This window comes from Marmota flaviventris, chromosome 14, assembly GCF_047511675.1.
Source record: "Marmota flaviventris isolate mMarFla1 chromosome 14, mMarFla1.hap1, whole genome shotgun sequence".
Classification (NCBI taxonomy): Eukaryota; Metazoa; Chordata; class Mammalia; order Rodentia; family Sciuridae; genus Marmota; species Marmota flaviventris.
Window position 1 is genome coordinate 75,681,158 of NC_092511.1, and position 15,167 is coordinate 75,696,324.

General features: G+C 66.7%; 6 non-coding genes across 6 annotated transcripts; all 6 read left to right on the forward strand.

The window, feature by feature from the left end:
* Nucleotides 1–601: 601 nt before the first annotated feature.
* Nucleotides 602–720, forward strand: LOC139701871 (5S ribosomal RNA). Its single transcript, XR_011704470.1, has one exon. It is a non-coding gene; the product is annotated as a 5S ribosomal RNA (ribosomal RNA).
* Nucleotides 721–3,104: 2,384 nt separating this feature from the next.
* Nucleotides 3,105–3,223, forward strand: LOC139701882 (5S ribosomal RNA). The gene has a single exon (XR_011704481.1). It is a non-coding gene; the product is annotated as a 5S ribosomal RNA (ribosomal RNA).
* A 2,393-nt stretch (nucleotides 3,224–5,616) lies between these two features.
* Nucleotides 5,617–5,735, forward strand: LOC139701893 (5S ribosomal RNA). The gene has a single exon (XR_011704492.1). It is a non-coding gene; the product is annotated as a 5S ribosomal RNA (ribosomal RNA).
* A 2,395-nt stretch (nucleotides 5,736–8,130) lies between these two features.
* Nucleotides 8,131–8,249, forward strand: LOC139701904 (5S ribosomal RNA). The gene has a single exon (XR_011704503.1). It is a non-coding gene; the product is annotated as a 5S ribosomal RNA (ribosomal RNA).
* A 2,385-nt stretch (nucleotides 8,250–10,634) lies between these two features.
* Nucleotides 10,635–10,753, forward strand: LOC139701915 (5S ribosomal RNA). The gene has a single exon (XR_011704514.1). It is a non-coding gene; the product is annotated as a 5S ribosomal RNA (ribosomal RNA).
* Nucleotides 10,754–13,148: 2,395 nt separating this feature from the next.
* LOC139701926 (5S ribosomal RNA) lies at nucleotides 13,149–13,267 on the forward strand. Its single transcript, XR_011704525.1, has one exon. It is a non-coding gene; the product is annotated as a 5S ribosomal RNA (ribosomal RNA).
* The last annotated feature ends 1,900 nt before the right edge of the window (nucleotides 13,268–15,167 follow it).

Sequence of the window (15,167 nt, forward strand, 5' to 3'; positions counted from 1 at the left end):
GCAGGGCCTCTGTCAGGGTCCCTGGGGTGTCCGAGGGGGGTGCCCGCCTGCCTCTCCGCCCCTGGCTCTCTGGGCTCCGGGCTAGGCTAGGCTAGGTTCGCGCGCGCGGGACACTGAAACGGCCAGGGCTTCTGGGCTTCTCCGCCTGGCGAAAGGCGGGGTGGGCGTGGCGGTGGGGGGCCGGGGGTCCGTGGGGGGGTTGGGGTCGCGGGAGGCCTGGGCCTTGGCGAGGAGCGGCGGAGGAGGCCAGGCCACGCCAGGCCACGCCAGGCCGGGGCGGGGCGGTGCGATCCCTGCGGGCGCTTGGTGGGGCTCGCGGTAAGTGGAGCCAGGTGGAGAGCGGCGGTGTTGGAGGCGGGACTCAGCCAGTCCCAGTCTCCCAGGACCCCTGGGCCGCTGCCCGGTGGAGTCAGGTCGGAGCGGAGCGTGAGAGCCCCCAGCCTTGAGTTGAGTTGGGCTGGGCTGCGCTGTTGTGGGGCGGGCGAGGGAGGCCCCCTGCGACCACCCCCTCCGATTTCCCCCCTCCACCCCCCTCCCGTCCCCTGGACTGAAGGGTGGAACCCGGAGCAGGCTCTTGAGGCGCCCCCGGGCGGCCCTCCCCGTCTACGGCCATACCACCCTGAACGCGCCCGATCTCGTCTGATCTCGGAAGCTAAGCAGGGTCGGGCCTGGTTAGTACTTGGATGGGAGACCGCCTGGGAATACCGGGTGCTGTAGGCTTTTGCGCCCCCTTCCCACACACACTTTTAACTTGCGTGGCCCCGAGAGACAGGCCGTGACCCCCGGGCCCTCGGGCCAGGGCGCAGGCGCAGCCCTGGGCTGCCGGTCGCTGTCCCTTCAGGCCTGCGGCTGGCCTCCCGACGACCAGCGCCCAGCGCCTGCAACAAGGCCCACAGGCCTGGCTCTCCCCAGGGACGCTAGGACACTCACTCCATGAGACCCCGCTGAGCCGAGCCAGGTCCAGGCCACGACCCTCCATGTGCACCCAGACCGACCCCCCCACCCCTCGGCCTGGAGGATGGGGTGTGTGGGGGGGCGACACCCGCCTTCCCCAGAACACGGGGCCCACCCGCGGGGCCCGCTCCCTCACCCGTTCCTGCCACACAAGCAGAACCTTGACACCCAGATCCTGGGAGTGGGAGAGTCCATCGAGCGTCTCTGCCTGGGTCCTTCTCTCTTTGCACCACCTCCGCAAGGTCCCTCCTGTGTCTCTACCTCCTTCCCCACCGCCTTCCTCCGTGAGGGTCCCCCTGAGTCTATCTCTCTCTCTGCCTGTCTCTCCCTTTCACTCTCATCGGAGCAGCAGATGTCTCTGTGGGTCCCTGTGCATCCATCTCTCCTTCTCTCTTGTGCCTCTCTTGGCCTGTGAGGAGGCATCCCTGTCTCCATCTCCCACTCAATCCCTCTCTGGCCTTGACTCTCCTCTCCTCTCTCTCTCTCTCTCTCTCTCACACACACACACACACACACACACACACACAGAGACACACACTCACCCCTCTACCCCCCACCCAACCCCAGCCAACTCACTCTGGGCTGCAAGTCACCAGGTCCATGGTAGCCTGGAGACTGGGCAGTCACAGGTTCTCTCATCTCCCATCTAACTTCCCATGGATGTAAGAGTGGATTCACACATCACCCTTGAAGTGCGCGCAGGACTTCAGGGTGTGTGCTCAGCAGAGGCTGAGAGAGGGCCGAGGAGGCCACAGGGTCTTAGGAGTCTGCGCTGAGAGCCAAGCAAGAGAGCAGATGGCAAAAGAGGGCAGGCGCTCCTGAAAGAGGAGGAAGCAGCCTTCAGAGCAGGCAAGCGGTTCGGGGCCAGGGGGTTGCCATGGAGGACCAGGTGCCAAGAGGAGTTGAAGCCTGGCCGGTGGGGACAGGGAAGCAGAGGCCCCTTGGTCGCGGTCACCGGTCCACCTGCAGAGGACAGGACAAGACGCAGGGCCTGACGACCCGGTGGGCGCGTGTCCCCGCAACGCAACCACCGCTCCCCTCCCTCCCCCCTCTCCCCCCTGCAATGCTTGCAGGGGAGGGGGCTTTCCGTCTGGTGAGGCCGCCGACTAAGCTCCCACAGGGGTTTGAATCAGGGTGCTTCTTCCACAGGCGGTCCTTTCCTGGACACTGGACAGAGGGGTCTATGCCCTTCCTCAGGGCGGTGCTGTGCACGTGCTGGTCGTTGACTGGTACCAACAAGGCGCAGAGCCCTCCGACCTTGGCATTGGGTCCGAAGGGGGTGACTGCGGTGGCTTTGCAGAGTGGGCCCGAAACTCAGGGCGAGGCACGACCCCAGCGGCGCACTTCTGAGCCTGGCCGGGCGACTGACTGACTGGGAGCCAGCGGGCCGCTGCCCCCGGCCACCCTCTGCCCGGTTTTCCCTGAGTCCCTGAGTGTGTTCCTCCCTCCTGCCCTCCCTGTGCGTGGCTCCACTCGCCAGGCACGCTCAGGGGACGTGTGTGGCCGGCGGCTGGCCATTGCCCAGTCGGACTGCATTTCCGCCTGGGGCGCAGGGCCTCTGTCAGGGTCCCTGGGGTGTCCGAGGGGGGTGCCCGCCTGCCTCTCCGCCCCTGGCTCTCTGGGCTCCGGGCTAGGCTAGGCTAGGTTCGCGCGCGCGGGACACTGAAACGGCCAGGGCTTCTGGGCTTCTCCGCCTGGCGAAAGGCGGGGTGGGCGTGGCGGTGGGGGGCCGGGGGTCCGTGGGGGGGTTGGGGTCGCGGGAGGCCTGGGCCTTGGCGAGGAGCGGCGGAGGAGGCCAGGCCACGCCAGGCCACGCCAGGCCGGGGCGGGGCGGTGCGATCCCTGCGGGCGCTTGGTGGGGCTCGCGGTAAGTGGAGCCAGGTGGAGAGCGGCGGTGTTGGAGGCGGGACTCAGCCAGTCCCAGTCTCCCAGGACCCCTGGGCCGCTGCCCGGTGGAGTCAGGTCGGAGCGGAGCGTGAGAGCCCCCAGCCTTGAGTTGAGTTGGGCTGGGCTGCGCTGTTGTGGGGCGGGCGAGGGAGGCCCCCTGCGACCACCCCCTCCGATTTCCCCCCTCCACCCCCCTCCCGTCCCCTGGACTGAAGGGTGGAACCCGGAGCAGGCTCTTGAGGCGCCCCCGGGCGGCCCTCCCCGTCTACGGCCATACCACCCTGAACGCGCCCGATCTCGTCTGATCTCGGAAGCTAAGCAGGGTCGGGCCTGGTTAGTACTTGGATGGGAGACCGCCTGGGAATACCGGGTGCTGTAGGCTTTTGCGCCCCCTTCCCACACACACTTTTAACTTGCGTGGCCCCGAGAGACAGGCCGTGACCCCCGGGCCCTCGGGCCAGGGCGCAGGCGCAGCCCTGGGCTGCCGGTCGCTGTCCCTTCAGGCCTGCGGCTGGCCTCCCGACGACCAGCGCCCAGCGCCTGCAACAAGGCCCACAGGCCTGGCTCTCCCCAGGGACGCTAGGACACTCACTCCATGAGACCCCGCTGAGCCGAGCCAGGTCCAGGCCACGACCCTCCATGTGCACCCAGACCGACCCCCCCACCCCTCGGCCTGGAGGATGGGGTGTGTGGGGGGGCGACACCCGCCTTCCCCAGAACACGGGGCCCACCCGCGGGGCCCGCTCCCTCACCCGTTCCTGCCACACAAGCAGAACCTTGACACCCAGATCCTGGGAGTGGGAGAGTCCATCGAGCGTCTCTGCCTGGGTCCTTCTCTCTTTGCACCACCTCCGCAAGGTCCCTCCTGTGTCTCTACCTCCTTCCCCACTGCCTTCCTCCGTGAGGGTTCCCCTGAGTCTATCTCTCTCTCTGCCTGTCTCTCCCTTTCACTCTCATCGGAGCAGCAGATGTCTCTGTGGGTCCCTGTGCATCCATCTCTCCTTCTCTCTTGTGCCTCTCTTGGCCTGTGAGGAGGCATCCCTGTCTCCATCTCCCACTCAATCCCTCTCTGGCCTTGACTCTCCTCTCTCTCTCTCTCTCTCTCTCTCTCTCTCTCTCTCTCTCTCACACACACACACACACACACACACAGAGACACACACTCACCCCTCTACCCCCCACCCAACCCCAGCCAACTCACTCTGGGCTGCAAGTCACCAGGTCCATGGTAGCCTGGAGACTGGGCAGTCACAGGTTCTCTCATCTCCCATCTAACTTCCCATGGATGTAAGAGTGGATTCACACATCACCCTTGAAGTGCGCGCAGGACTTCAGGGTGTGTGCTCAGCAGAGGCTGAGAGAGGGCCGAGGAGGCCACAGGGTCTTAGGAGTCTGCGCTGAGAGCCAAGCAAGAGAGCAGATGGCAAAAGAGGGCAGGCGCTCCTGAAAGAGGAGGAAGCAGCCTTCAGAGCAGGCAAGCGGTTCGGGGCCAGGGGGTTGCCATGGAGGACCAGGTGCCAAGAGGAGTTGAAGCCTGGCCGGTGGGGACAGGGAAGCAGAGGCCCCTTGGTCGCGGTCACCGGTCCACCTGCAGAGGACAGGACAAGACGCAGGGCCTGACGACCCGGTGGGCGCGTGTCCCCGCAACGCAACCACCGCTCCCCTCCCTCCCCCCTCTCCCCCCTGCAATGCTTGCAGGGGAGGGGGCTTTCCGTCTGGTGAGGCCGCCGACTAAGCTCCCACAGGGGTTTGAATCAGGGTGCTTCTTCCACAGGCGGTCCTTTCCTGGACACTGGACAGAGGGGTCTATGCCCTTCCTCAGGGCGGTGCTGTGCACGTGCTGGTCGTTGACTGGTACCAACAAGGCGCAGAGCCCTCCGACCTTGGCATTGGGTCCGAAGGGGGTGACTGCGGTGGCTTTGCAGAGTGGGCCCGAAACTCAGGGCGAGGCACGACCCCAGCGGCGCACTTCTGAGCCTGGCCGGGCGACTGACTGACTGGGAGCCAGCGGGCCGCTGCCCCCGGCCACCCTCTGCCCGGTTTTCCCTGAGTCCCTGAGTGTGTTCCTCCCTCCTGCCCTCCCTGTGCGTGGCTCCACTCGCCAGGCACGCTCAGGGGACGTGTGTGGCCGGCGGCTGGCCATTGCCCAGTCGGACTGCATTTCCGCCTGGGGCGCAGGGCCTCTGTCAGGGTCCCTGGGGTGTCCGAGGGGGGTGCCCGCCTGCCTCTCCGCCCCTGGCTCTCTGGGCTCCGGGCTAGGCTAGGCTAGGTTCGCGCGCGCGGGACACTGAAACGGCCAGGGCTTCTGGGCTTCTCCGCCTGGCGAAAGGCGGGGTGGGCGTGGCGGTGGGGGGCCGGGGGTCCGTGGGGGGGTTGGGGTCGCGGGAGGCCTGGGCCTTGGCGAGGAGCGGCGGAGGAGGCCAGGCCACGCCAGGCCACGCCAGGCCGGGGCGGGGCGGTGCGATCCCTGCGGGCGCTTGGTGGGGCTCGCGGTAAGTGGAGCCAGGTGGAGAGCGGCGGTGTTGGAGGCGGGACTCAGCCAGTCCCAGTCTCCCAGGACCCCTGGGCCGCTGCCCGGTGGAGTCAGGTCGGAGCGGAGCGTGAGAGCCCCCAGCCTTGAGTTGAGTTGGGCTGGGCTGCGCTGTTGTGGGGCGGGCGAGGGAGGCCCCCTGCGACCACCCCCTCCGATTTCCCCCCTCCACCCCCCTCCCGTCCCCTGGACTGAAGGGTGGAACCCGGAGCAGGCTCTTGAGGCGCCCCCGGGCGGCCCTCCCCGTCTACGGCCATACCACCCTGAACGCGCCCGATCTCGTCTGATCTCGGAAGCTAAGCAGGGTCGGGCCTGGTTAGTACTTGGATGGGAGACCGCCTGGGAATACCGGGTGCTGTAGGCTTTTGCGCCCCCTTCCCACACACACTTTTAACTTGCGTGGCCCCGAGAGACAGGCCGTGACCCCCGGGCCCTCGGGCCAGGGCGCAGGCGCAGCCCTGGGCTGCCGGTCGCTGTCCCTTCAGGCCTGCGGCTGGCCTCCCGACGACCAGCGCCCAGCGCCTGCAACAAGGCCCACAGGCCTGGCTCTCCCCAGGGACGCTAGGACACTCACTCCATGAGACCCCGCTGAGCCGAGCCAGGTCCAGGCCACGACCCTCCATGTGCACCCAGACCGACCCCCCCACCCCTCGGACTGGAGGATGGGGTGTGTGGGGGGGCGACACCCGCCTTCCCCAGAACACGGGGCCCACCCGCGGGGCCCGCTCCCTCACCCGTTCCTGCCACACAAGCAGAACCTTGACACCCAGATCCTGGGAGTGGGAGAGTCCATCGAGCGTCTCTGCCTGGGTCCTTCTCTCTTTGCACCACCTCCGCAAGGTCCCTCCTGTGTCTCTACCTCCTTCCCCACTGCCTTCCTCCGTGAGGGTCCCCCTGAGTCTATCTCTCTCTCTGCCTGTCTCTCCCTTTCACTCTCATCGGAGCAGCAGATGTCTCTGTGGGTCCCTGTGCATCCATCTCTCCTTCTCTCTTGTGCCTCTCTTGGCCTGTGAGGAGGCATCCCTGTCTCCATCTCCCACTCAATCCCTCTCTGGCCTTGACTCTCCTCTCTCTCTCTCTCTCTCTCTCTCTCTCTCTCTCTCTCACACACACACACACACACACACACACACACAGAGACACACACTCACCCCTCTACCCCCCACCCAACCCCAGCCAACTCACTCTGGGCTGCAAGTCACCAGGTCCATGGTAGCCTGGAGACTGGGCAGTCACAGGTTCTCTCATCTCCCATCTAACTTCCCATGGATGTAAGAGTGGATTCACACATCACCCTTGAAGTGCGCGCAGGACTTCAGGGTGTGTGCTCAGCAGAGGCTGAGAGAGGGCCGAGGAGGCCACAGGGTCTTAGGAGTCTGCGCTGAGAGCCAAGCAAGAGAGCAGATGGCAAAAGAGGGCAGGCGCTCCTGAAAGAGGAGGAAGCAGCCTTCAGAGCAGGCAAGCGGTTCGGGGCCAGGGGGTTGCCATGGAGGACCAGGTGCCAAGAGGAGTTGAAGCCTGGCCGGTGGGGACAGGGAAGCAGAGGCCCCTTGGTCGCGGTCACCGGTCCACCTGCAGAGGACAGGACAAGACGCAGGGCCTGACGACCCGGTGGGCGCGTGTCCCCGCAACGCAACCACCGCTCCCCTCCCTCCCCCCTCTCCCCCCTGCAATGCTTGCAGGGGAGGGGGCTTTCCGTCTGGTGAGGCCGCCGACTAAGCTCCCACAGGGGTTTGAATCAGGGTGCTTCTTCCACAGGCGGTCCTTTCCTGGACACTGGACAGAGGGGTCTATGCCCTTCCTCAGGGCGGTGCTGTGCACGTGCTGGTCGTTGACTGGTACCAACAAGGCGCAGAGCCCTCCGACCTTGGCATTGGGTCCGAAGGGGGTGACTGCGGTGGCTTTGCAGAGTGGGCCCGAAACTCAGGGCGAGGCACGACCCCAGCGGCGCACTTCTGAGCCTGGCCGGGCGACTGACTGACTGGGAGCCAGCGGGCCGCTGCCCCCGGCCACCCTCTGCCCGGTTTTCCCTGAGTCCCTGAGTGTGTTCCTCCCTCCTGCCCTCCCTGTGCGTGGCTCCACTCGCCAGGCACGCTCAGGGGACGTGTGTGGCCGGCGGCTGGCCATTGCCCAGTCGGACTGCATTTCCGCCTGGGGCGCAGGGCCTCTGTCAGGGTCCCTGGGGTGTCCGAGGGGGGTGCCCGCCTGCCTCTCCGCCCCTGGCTCTCTGGGCTCCGGGCTAGGCTAGGCTAGGTTCGCGCGCGCGGGACACTGAAACGGCCAGGGCTTCTGGGCTTCTCCGCCTGGCGAAAGGCGGGGTGGGCGTGGCGGTGGGGGGCCGGGGGTCCGTGGGGGGGTTGGGGTCGCGGGAGGCCTGGGCCTTGGCGAGGAGCGGCGGAGGAGGCCAGGCCACGCCAGGCCACGCCAGGCCGGGGCGGGGCGGTGCGATCCCTGCGGGCGCTTGGTGGGGCTCGCGGTAAGTGGAGCCAGGTGGAGAGCGGCGGTGTTGGAGGCGGGACTCAGCCAGTCCCAGTCTCCCAGGACCCCTGGGCCGCTGCCCGGTGGAGTCAGGTCGGAGCGGAGCGTGAGAGCCCCCAGCCTTGAGTTGAGTTGGGCTGGGCTGCGCTGTTGTGGGGCGGGCGAGGGAGGCCCCCTGCGACCACCCCCTCCGATTTCCCCCCTCCACCCCCCTCCCGTCCCCTGGACTGAAGGGTGGAACCCGGAGCAGGCTCTTGAGGCGCCCCCGGGCGGCCCTCCCCGTCTACGGCCATACCACCCTGAACGCGCCCGATCTCGTCTGATCTCGGAAGCTAAGCAGGGTCGGGCCTGGTTAGTACTTGGATGGGAGACCGCCTGGGAATACCGGGTGCTGTAGGCTTTTGCGCCCCCTTCCCACACACACTTTTAACTTGCGTGGCCCCGAGAGACAGGCCGTGACCCCCGGGCCCTCGGGCCAGGGCGCAGGCGCAGCCCTGGGCTGCCGGTCGCTGTCCCTTCAGGCCTGCGGCTGGCCTCCCGACGACCAGCGCCCAGCGCCTGCAACAAGGCCCACAGGCCTGGCTCTCCCCAGGGACGCTAGGACACTCACTCCATGAGACCCCGCTGAGCCGAGCCAGGTCCAGGCCACGACCCTCCATGTGCACCCAGACCGACCCCCCCACCCCTCGGCCTGGAGGATGGGGTGTGTGGGGGGGCGACACCCGCCTTCCCCAGAACACGGGGCCCACCCGCGGGGCCCGCTCCCTCACCCGTTCCTGCCACACAAGCAGAACCTTGACACCCAGATCCTGGGAGTGGGAGAGTCCATCGAGCGTCTCTGCCTGGGTCCTTCTCTCTTTGCACCACCTCCGCAAGGTCCCTCCTGTGTCTCTACCTCCTTCCCCACCGCCTTCCTCCGTGAGGGTCCCCCTGAGTCTATCTCTCTCTCTGCCTGTCTCTCCCTTTCACTCTCATCGGAGCAGCAGATGTCTCTGTGGGTCCCTGTGCATCCATCTCTCCTTCTCTCTTGTGCCTCTCTTGGCCTGTGAGGAGGCATCCCTGTCTCCATCTCCCACTCAATCCCTCTCTGGCCTTGACTCTCCTCTCTCTCTCTCTCTCTCTCTCTCTCTCACACACACACACACACACACACACACACACAGAGACACACACTCACCCCTCTACCCCCCACCCAACCCCAGCCAACTCACTCTGGGCTGCAAGTCACCAGGTCCATGGTAGCCTGGAGACTGGGCAGTCACAGGTTCTCTCATCTCCCATCTAACTTCCCATGGATGTAAGAGTGGATTCACACATCACCCTTGAAGTGCGCGCAGGACTTCAGGGTGTGTGCTCAGCAGAGGCTGAGAGAGGGCCGAGGAGGCCACAGGGTCTTAGGAGTCTGCGCTGAGAGCCAAGCAAGAGAGCAGATGGCAAAAGAGGGCAGGCGCTCCTGAAAGAGGAGGAAGCAGCCTTCAGAGCAGGCAAGCGGTTCGGGGCCAGGGGGTTGCCATGGAGGACCAGGTGCCAAGAGGAGTTGAAGCCTGGCCGGTGGGGACAGGGAAGCAGAGGCCCCTTGGTCGCGGTCACCGGTCCACCTGCAGAGGACAGGACAAGACGCAGGGCCTGACGACCAGGTGGGCGCGTGTCCCCGCAACGCAACCACCGCTCCCCTCCCTCCCCCCTCTCCCCCCTGCAATGCTTGCAGGGGAGGGGGCTTTCCGTCTGGTGAGGCCGCCGACTAAGCTCCCACAGGGGTTTGAATCAGGGTGCTTCTTCCACAGGCGGTCCTTTCCTGGACACTGGACAGAGGGGTCTATGCCCTTCCTCAGGGCGGTGCTGTGCACGTGCTGGTCGTTGACTGGTACCAACAAGGCGCAGAGCCCTCCGACCTTGGCATTGGGTCCGAAGGGGGTGACTGCGGTGGCTTTGCAGAGTGGGCCCGAAACTCAGGGCGAGGCACGACCCCAGCGGCGCACTTCTGAGCCTGGCCGGGCGACTGACTGACTGGGAGCCAGCGGGCCGCTGCCCCCGGCCACCCTCTGCCCGGTTTTCCCTGAGTCCCTGAGTGTGTTCCTCCCTCCTGCCCTCCCTGTGCGTGGCTCCACTCGCCAGGCACGCTCAGGGGACGTGTGTGGCCGGCGGCTGGCCATTGCCCAGTCGGACTGCATTTCCGCCTGGGGCGCAGGGCCTCTGTCAGGGTCCCTGGGGTGTCCGAGGGGGGTGCCCGCCTGCCTCTCCGCCCCTGGCTCTCTGGGCTCCGGGCTAGGCTAGGCTAGGTTCGCGCGCGCGGGACACTGAAACGGCCAGGGCTTCTGGGCTTCTCCGCCTGGCGAAAGGCGGGGTGGGCGTGGCGGTGGGGGGCCGGGGGTCCGTGGGGGGGTTGGGGTCGCGGGAGGCCTGGGCCTTGGCGAGGAGCGGCGGAGGAGGCCAGGCCACGCCAGGCCACGCCAGGCCGGGGCGGGGCGGTGCGATCCCTGCGGGCGCTTGGTGGGGCTCGCGGTAAGTGGAGCCAGGTGGAGAGCGGCGGTGTTGGAGGCGGGACTCAGCCAGTCCCAGTCTCCCAGGACCCCTGGGCCGCTGCCCGGTGGAGTCAGGTCGGAGCGGAGCGTGAGAGCCCCCAGCCTTGAGTTGAGTTGGGCTGGGCTGCGCTGTTGTGGGGCGGGCGAGGGAGGCCCCCTGCGACCACCCCCTCCGATTTCCCCCCTCCACCCCCCTCCCGTCCCCTGGACTGAAGGGTGGAACCCGGAGCAGGCTCTTGAGGCGCCCCCGGGCGGCCCTCCCCGTCTACGGCCATACCACCCTGAACGCGCCCGATCTCGTCTGATCTCGGAAGCTAAGCAGGGTCGGGCCTGGTTAGTACTTGGATGGGAGACCGCCTGGGAATACCGGGTGCTGTAGGCTTTTGCGCCCCCTTCCCACACACACTTTTAACTTGCGTGGCCCCGAGAGACAGGCCGTGACCCCCGGGCCCTCGGGCCAGGGCGCAGGCGCAGCCCTGGGCTGCCGGTCGCTGTCCCTTCAGGCCTGCGGCTGGCCTCCCGACGACCAGCGCCCAGCGCCTGCAACAAGGCCCACAGGCCTGGCTCTCCCCAGGGACGCTAGGACACTCACTCCATGAGACCCCGCTGAGCCGAGCCAGGTCCAGGCCACGACCCTCCATGTGCACCCAGACCGACCCCCCCACCCCTCGGCCTGGAGGATGGGGTGTGTGGGGGGGCGACACCCGCCTTCCCCAGAACACGGGGCCCACCCGCGGGGCCCGCTCCCTCACCCGTTCCTGCCACACAAGCAGAACCTTGACACCCAGATCCTGGGAGTGGGAGAGTCCATCGAGCGTCTCTGCCTGGGTCCTTCTCTCTTTGCACCACCTCCGCAAGGTCCCTCCTGTGTCTCTACCTCCTTCCCCACCGCCTTCCTCCGTGAGGGTCCCCCTGAGTCTATCTCTCTCTCTGCCTGTCTCTCCCTTTCACTATCATCGGAGCAGCAGATGTCTCTGTGGGTCCCTGTTCATCCATCTCTCCTTCTCTCTTGTGCCTCTCTTGGCCTGTGAGGAGGCATCCCTGTCTCCATCTCCCACTCAATCCCTCTCTGGCCTTGACTCTCCTCTCTCTCTCTCTCTCTCTCTCTCTCTCTCTCTCTCTCACACACACACACACACACACACACACACACAGAGACACACACTCACCCCTCTACCCCCCACCCAACCCCAGCCAACTCACTCTGGGCTGCAAGTCACCAGGTCCATGGTAGCCTGGAGACTGGGCAGTCACAGGTTCTCTCATCTCCCATCTAACTTCCCATGGATGTAAGAGTGGATTCACACATCACCCTTGAAGTGCGCGCAGGACTTCAGGGTGTGTGCTCAGCAGAGGCTGAGAGAGGGCCGAGGAGGCCACAGGGTCTTAGGAGTCTGCGCTGAGAGCCAAGCAAGAGAGCAGATGGCAAAAGAGGGCAGGCGCTCCTGAAAGAGGAGGAAGCAGCCTTCAGAGCAGGCAAGCGGTTCGGGGCCAGGGGGTTGCCATGGAGGACCAGGTGCCAAGAGGAGTTGAAGCCTGGCCGGTGGGGACAGGGAAGCAGAGGCCCCTTGGTCGCGGTCACCGGTCCACCTGCAGAGGACAGGACAAGACGCAGGGCCTGACGACCCGGTGGGCGCGTGTCCCCGCAACGCAACCACCGCTCCCCTCCCTCCCCCCTCTCCCCCCTGCAATGCTTGCAGGGGAGGGGGCTTTCCGTCTGGTGAGGCCGCCGACTAAGCTCCCACAGGGGTTTGAATCAGGGTGCTTCTTCCACAGGCGGTCCTTTCCTGGACACTGGACAGAGGGGTCTATGCCCTTCCTCAGGGCGGTGCTGTGCACGTGCTGGTCGTTGACTGGTACCAACAAGGCGCAGAGCCCTCCGACCTTGGCATTGGGTCCGAAGGGGGTGACTGCGGTGGCTTTGCAGAGTGGGCCCGAAACTCAGGGCGAGGCACGACCCCAGCGGCGCACTTCTGAGCCTGGCCGGGCGACTGACTGACTGGGAGCCAGCGGGCCGCTGCCCCCGGCCACCCTCTGCCCGGTTTTCCCTGAGTCCCTGAGTGTGTTCCTCCCTCCTGCCCTCCCTGTGCGTGGCTCCACTCGCCAGGCACGCTCAGGGGACGTGTGTGGCCGGCGGCTGGCCATTGCCCAGTCGGACTGCATTTCCGCCTGGGGCGCAGGGCCTCTGTCAGGGTCCCTGGGGTGTCCGAGGGGGGTGCCCGCCTGCCTCTCCGCCCCTGGCTCTCTGGGCTCCGGGCTAGGCTAGGCTAGGTTCGCGCGCGCGGGACACTGAAACGGCCAGGGCTTCTGGGCTTCTCCGCCTGGCGAAAGGCGGGGTGGGCGTGGCGGTGGGGGGCCGGGGGTCCGTGGGGGGGTTGGGGTCGCGGGAGGCCTGGGCCTTGGCGAGGAGCGGCGGAGGAGGCCAGGCCACGCCAGGCCACGCCAGGCCGGGGCGGGGCGGTGCGATCCCTGCGGGCGCTTGGTGGGGCTCGCGGTAAGTGGAGCCAGGTGGAGAGCGGCGGTGTTGGAGGCGGGACTCAGCCAGTCCCAGTCTCCCAGGACCCCTGGGCCGCTGCCCGGTGGAGTCAGGTCGGAGCGGAGCGTGAGAGCCCCCAGCCTTGAGTTGAGTTGGGCTGGGCTGCGCTGTTGTGGGGCGGGCGAGGGAGGCCCCCTGCGACCACCCCCTCCGATTTCCCCCCTCCACCCCCCTCCCGTCCCCTGGACTGAAGGGTGGAACCCGGAGCAGGCTCTTGAGGCGCCCCCGGGCGGCCCTCCCCGTCTACGGCCATACCACCCTGAACGCGCCCGATCTCGTCTGATCTCGGAAGCTAAGCAGGGTCGGGCCTGGTTAGTACTTGGATGGGAGACCGCCTGGGAATACCGGGTGCTGTAGGCTTTTGCGCCCCCTTCCCACACACACTTTTAACTTGCGTGGCCCCGAGAGACAGGCCGTGACCCCCGGGCCCTCGGGCCAGGGCGCAGGCGCAGCCCTGGGCTGCCGGTCGCTGTCCCTTCAGGCCTGCGGCTGGCCTCCCGACGACCAGCGCCCAGCGCCTGCAACAAGGCCCACAGGCCTGGCTCTCCCCAGGGACGCTAGGACACTCACTCCATGAGACCCCGCTGAGCCGAGCCAGGTCCAGGCCACGACCCTCCATGTGCACCCAGACCGACCCCCCCACCCCTCGGCCTGGAGGATGGGGTGTGTGGGGGGGCGACACCCGCCTTCCCCAGAACACGGGGCCCACCCGCGGGGCCCGCTCCCTCACCCGTTCCTGCCACACAAGCAGAACCTTGACACCCAGATCCTGGGAGTGGGAGAGTCCATCGAGCGTCTCTGCCTGGGTCCTTCTCTCTTTGCACCACCTCCGCAAGGTCCCTCCTGTGTCTCTACCTCCTTCCCCACCGCCTTCCTCCGTGAGGGTCCCCCTGAGTCTATCTCTCTCTCTGCCTGTCTCTCCCTTTCACTCTCATCGGAGCAGCAGATGTCTCTGTGGGTCCCTGTTCATCCATCTCTCCTTCTCTCTTGTGCCTCTCTTGGCCTGTGAGGAGGCATCCCTGTCTCCATCTCCCACTCAATCCCTCTCTGGCCTTGACTCTCCTCTCTCTCTCTCTCTCTCTCTCTCTCTCTCTCTCTCTCTCTCACACACACACACACACACACACACAGAGACACACACTCACCCCTCTACCCCCCACCCAACCCCAGCCAACTCACTCTGGGCTGCAAGTCACCAGGTCCATGGTAGCCTGGAGACTGGGCAGTCACAGGTTCTCTCATCTCCCATCTAACTTCCCATGGATGTAAGAGTGGATTCACACATCACCCTTGAAGTGCGCGCAGGACTTCAGGGTGTGTGCTCAGCAGAGGCTGAGAGAGGGCCGAGGAGGCCACAGGGTCTTAGGAGTCTGCGCTGAGAGCCAAGCAAGAGAGCAGATGGCAAAAGAGGGCAGGCGCTCCTGAAAGAGGAGGAAGCAGCCTTCAGAGCAGGCAAGCGGTTCGGGGCCAGGGGGTTGCCATGGAGGACCAGGTGCCAAGAGGAGTTGAAGCCTGGCCGGTGGGGACAGGGAAGCAGAGGCCCCTTGGTCGCGGTCACCGGTCCACCTGCAGAGGACAGGACAAGACGCAGGGCCTGACGACCCGGTGGGCGCGTGTCCCCGCAACGCAACCACCGCTCCCCTCCCTCCCCCCTCTCCCCCCTGCAATGCTTGCAGGGGAGGGGGCTTTCCGTCTGGTGAGGCCGCCGACTAAGCTCCCACAGGGGTTTGAATCAGGGTGCTTCTTCCACAGGCGGTCCTTTCCTGGACACTGGACAGAGGGGTCTATGCCCTTCCTCAGGGCGGTGCTGTGCACGTGCTGGTCGTTGACTGGTACCAACAAGGCGCAGAGCCCTCCGACCTTGGCATTGGGTCCGAAGGGGGTGACTGCGGTGGCTTTGCAGAGTGGGCCCGAAACTCAGGGCGAGGCACGACCCCAGCGGCGCACTTCTGAGCCTGGCCGGGCGACTGACTGACTGGGAGCCAGCGGGCCGCTGCCCCCGGCCACCCTCTGCCCGGTTTTCCCTGAGTCCCTGAGTGTGTTCCTCCCTCCTGCCCTCCCTGTGCGTGGCTCCACTCGCCAGGCACGCTCAGGGGACGTGTGTGGCCGGCGGCTGGCCATTGCCCAGTCGGACTGCATTTCCGCCTGGGGCGCAGGGCCTCTGTCAGGGTCCCTGGGGTGTCCGAGGGGGGTGCCCGCCTGCCTCTCCGCCCCTGGCTCTCTGGGCTCCGGGCTAGGCTAGGCTAGGTTCGCGCGCGCG